Source organism: Vicugna pacos, chromosome 19 (assembly GCF_048564905.1).
Source record: "Vicugna pacos chromosome 19, VicPac4, whole genome shotgun sequence".
NCBI lineage: Eukaryota > Metazoa > Chordata > Mammalia > Artiodactyla > Camelidae > Vicugna > Vicugna pacos.
Genome location: NC_133005.1, coordinates 42,164,023 through 42,168,874, shown reverse-complemented (window position 1 = coordinate 42,168,874; position 4,852 = coordinate 42,164,023). Strand labels below are relative to the sequence as shown.

General features: G+C 46.8%; 1 pseudogene; it reads right to left on the bottom strand.

Annotated features, from left to right (window-relative positions):
- Positions 1-549: 549 nt before the first annotated feature.
- Positions 550-1,705, bottom strand: LOC102526654 (ribulose-phosphate 3-epimerase-like; annotated as a pseudogene).
- Positions 1,706-4,852: the final 3,147 nt, after the last annotated feature.

The window sequence follows — 4,852 nt, the reverse complement described above, 5'->3', positions numbered from 1 at the left end:
GTCATGTGTGTCTGTTAGTCTCCAACCTCTTCTGCATACATTTTTAAATACGTGAAGCCCAGTTGAGCAATGGTAATGCTTTGTTTTTTTCCCTTTCAGCTGAAAGTTCCAGATGTCTCTTCTATTAAAATGAGTCTTCACAGCCATTATTTGCTGAGCGAGAGAGAGAGAAATTAAATGATTACATTCAGTAGGCAACCACATATAAAGTAGCTCTTAATGATAAATTTGTGGGGGGGCAGGAAACTTCTTGGACTTTCTTTGCTGTACTTTTAACAGTTGAACGTGCTGCTCATGTCTTCTTTTGAGCTGTCACATTATTTAAGAGCACACCTGACAGGTTCCAGAAGCGCGAGCTAAGTTCTGAAAACGGAACGTTCTCCTTGCTGGTTTGACGGGCACCATTTGGGCTTTCCAAAATACAGGTTTTGAGCGCTTTACTTTAGGAGCACCTTGCCAGGGTTCAACTCGGAGATTTAAAATACTCTCAGCTACTTGAAAGAAGAACAGCGAAAAAGTTTTCTTTTGGAGGGGGGCTTCACACTTTGTTTTTATATATCAAACATAAGGTGCAAAGTAAAAAATAGATGTTTTAGGAGTTAGAAGAATAAGGTATGCCAACCCAGCCAGATCCAAACTTAGTTGTCACGCACACACACAAATCAAAAATGACATGAAACAGGAAAAACACAGGGACTTCCTTTGCTTTTGGGAAACAGCCAGGACACAACAGAAAATTCTTTTTTAGAAATTCAGCAAAAAACATTTTTTTTCATAGTAGCTAATATGCCTTCCGTGGGCATTAAAACATTTCTGTTCATAACCTTAATACAGCCATATTTTTACTCTTTATAAAAAGTCTCCCAGTAAAAATGGTATTTTACCACACTAATCTTTAAATTCCATCACGAAAAAATGTAGTTTATACACACCAACTTCTAACGTCTTGGAACATTCTGCACAGTGGATTTTAGTCACTGGAATGAATAATTGCTCAGAAAAGCAGCACTGCCTGAATTATGGTACGATTTGGTAGTCAATAGCTTGTTTTCCAGTAAAAAGGAGATCTCATGAGCAGAAAGACTGGACTCCTTGTGGTTTCATCGATCAAGAGAACGTTTCTGAGCAGCTTCTGAGCAAACATTTCTTAACAGGTTGATCACAGATCTGGGGTCTTCACTCCTCATAATGGCACTGCCAGACACAATCATGTTAGCTCCTGCCTCTGCACATTTACGGATGGTGTCAGGACCTACTCCACCATCAACCTCTATGTCCAAAGACGGGAACTGGGTCCTCAACCGGTGAACTGTAGTTCCTGGTTTGATAGCAAGGCCAACCTTCATTCATTCTCCCGGATGTCTTTAATCAAAGCCCCTGGGTTCTCAGTAGCCTCAAGATGGAAGGTATACTGATTGGCTCCTGCTACAGCCATCGGCTTTACCCACTGTTCCGGCCTGGACACCATCATGTGCATGTCAAAGAAAGGGTCCTGCCTAGCTGCTTTCGGAGGCTTTCTACCACAGGGTGGCCAAAGGTGATGTTGGGAACAAAATGCCCGTCCATTACATCCAGGTGCAGATAATCGGCCCCAGAGTCCAGCATCCGGAGGCACTCGGCCCCTAAATTGGCCAGGTCACTGTTGAGGACGGATGGGCCAATCTTGCAGCCGGACGCCATGGTGCTGGTTCTCTAGAGCAAGTTACCCCACCGCGAAAAAGTTTTCTGCCTCACTACAAACAGAGGAACACTCCACAAGTGACAGCTGAAAGGCACTGCTGGTGGATAATAACTGCTCAAAATATACTTAGAAACGCTTAGCTTTTCATTGTTCTTTATGTATCTAATTATCCTGGCTATTGTCATGTCAAAAAAAAAGTTCCATGTGACATATGTCCTTAAAAAAAAAGAAGAGTCGAAGTCAGAAATGAAATGTACCTCTCCATGGACAATCAAGGCGCAAACGGCTCACCTCTGGGAGATGCCTCTCCTATCTCCGGTTGGAGGCACTTGCATTTTAACAAAAAGGCATTTATTTGTTTGGGGTTTGCCCACTGCTGCCTCCTTTCCCTTCTGCAGCGCCTGGGATGTTTACTAACGCATTTCTGAGTGCAATTCATGAGGACAGACACTACGCTCACTGCTCGGAGAGGCGAGCTGGGCATGGGATGGTCCGTAGAGCAACCAGAAGAATCCTGAAAATTTCAGTTTATTGTTTTTTTTGACTTGTTCCATCTGCTGACGCCACCCTCAGTATCAGATTGCGGTCAGCTCTTGGGAGCTCTCAGGAGTTCCTCAGAACTCCAAAATCAGCTTACCTTTTGTGAGTTCAACTTGGTCACATCCTTAAGCCACCTTTGTTCCTACCTCAGGACCTTTGCACCTGCTCTTCCTTCTGCCTGGAGCACTCCTCCTGGCTTGTGTGTGGCTTGGGTCTTCTTGTCAGTCAGGGCCCAGCATTTCCCAGCACCCAGCAACACACTGTCCCCTATCGTGTTTCCTTCCCGGCATTTATTACTACGTGGCATTAATGTCTGCGTTTGTCTGCACGTTAAATTTCAGAATCCCTGACTCAAACATAATGAGCTCGGTGCTGGACAAACACCTTATCTGTCTTGGTCACAACCGTGATCCAGCCCTGACTGCAGCGAGTGCTCAGTGGTATCTGTTGCATCAGCAAGTGAATTCAGCTGGATCTAACCAGTCCCTATGCTTGAGCTCTCTAGTCTTGAGCACCGCGAGATCACGACGTGGTTTCTCAAGGCTGTGCGGGTCGGAGGCACGGGGAGCTCATCCCAGCACAGCTCTGGTCTCACTGCAGGTCAGCACATTGGCGTTCTCTTCTGAACATCAGTCCCATGAGTCTGGTTAAGATGAGCCCAGCTCTGAGAGCCACCTACTCCTGGGTTGCTCACAGCCCTGGATGTAAAGACGGGAGCTTGGGGCCACCACACTGGACTAGGAAAAATCAGCCAACAGTAATGTCCCCCGGATGCAACTGGGGGACAGCCTGGGAGTCCTGCCCAGGCCTCAAACTCCTGCCACTGTTCGGACTTGTTTGGACTTCGAAGCAGATCACCAAGAGGGCTCCGGCTTTTATTTGTACGAGGTACTCTACACCTCTCTCCTGTCCTGAGAGCTCAGAGCTGGTGTGCACAAGAATTCTTCTTTTAGTAAGTGAAATACAAAAAACCCGAAACAAGTGTCTTGCCAGGAAGAAATAATAACAGCACTAAATTAGACGAGCGATTGTAACTTAGCCAAGGGATCGATACAGGAGACGCAGACGGGCGTTTAGGGGCATGCGCACACAGCAGCCGCCAGAGCTTGGCAGATCCTTGCTGTCGCACAGTCTCCACCAGGGGCAGAACCCCCACCCCCACCCCCGCAGCCCCGGGCTTCTGGAAAGGTGTGGAGCTGGTGGGGTTGTCAAAAAGGAGGGAAGCGTGACTGGCATTTAGTAGGTGGGGACCAGGGACGCCCCACATCCTACAAAGCTCTGGACGGGGCTGCACACCTGCCCTGCCCCAACCCGAGGACCTCACTGGGACTTGCCGCATCTCTGAGTTCTTGGTGGAGGGCACTGGGGCCGTAGGCACCCAGCGTCCACACGGCTCACAGGAGGAATGCAATGACCTCCGTCAGGCATGCCACCTCGTTCCCAGCTCCACCTCTCTGAGAACATAGTACCGTGTCACAGGTCACCGCAGACACAGAAGCATGATGCAAAATCGTCCTTTATATTAGTGATTCATTTGTGGTTTTGAAATTAAACAATAATTTCCCTCATGCTCTGTGCGTTTACATAACCATGCCAGTGAAAACTCTTATGAGTCAGGAAGGAGAGAGTTGTGCTGGGAGGTGGGGGCCTTAAGTTCATCTTTTATCATAAGATCGTAAGATTGCCACCATTCATCAAATGCCAGCCAAGTACCCCAAACACATACTGCTGCACTGGGACCTTTCCCGGGTCCTTATTAACTGATGTATTCATTAAACCTTTCCGGGTAATTTACCATCTGAAAAGAGAGGTGATGGCAGAAATACAGGTTTGTTGCAGAAAGTTTACTATATAAGCTTGAATGAGCCAATTTAGAAAATATTTTAAAGTTTTTCAAAAGTTAAAGCATAAAAAGTTTTTCAATAGTGAAAGTATAAAAATTAGGGGGGAATAAGGGCAAAGTTGGTGGTGTAAATTATAATATGCTGATAGATAAGAAACACTATTATGTCTTCAGCAGTTGCAGTGAAATGGTTATTACAGCAGGGTGGTATTATAAACACGACAGGGTTATTATAAACTAATAGGGAATTTATCTTACCTTCTTTTGTACTAAGATAAAGTAAAATTACACTCTGAAAACAAATTATGCCTTCTGTTATTCTCATGAACGTTAGCCAGACCCGGGCAGTCCACTAGAGATCTTCACTTTTGCTGTGTCGAGGTTCTGATTTCGAAGTCTGCATTTCTTTCTTCATCCCGTGATGACATTTGAGAACTGGGGAGAGCCTTCTAGAAGACTGGATCCCTTCTCAATCTGCAGAGATCACTGCGGCCGAGCATGGTTGCATGACTGGAGATGGGCTCGAGAGAGACAGGGGTGAGGCACCCCTTCCCTCCGAGACCCGACTCTCGTCTGGACACCCGTGCTGAGCTGCTCCGTGAACGCCACAGGCGACCGGAACCCACCATCTTTGCTGGCTGCGCAGGCTGGACGGGCTCTGCCCGTGCGTGAGTGTGCGGGGCTTCCGGGCAGCTTGTTCCCGAGACATATCGAGCCATACTCTTTGTAAGGCCTTGTTCTGGGAGCCTGATGCAGCCATCGCCAATGAAGAGAAGAAAAAGACAACC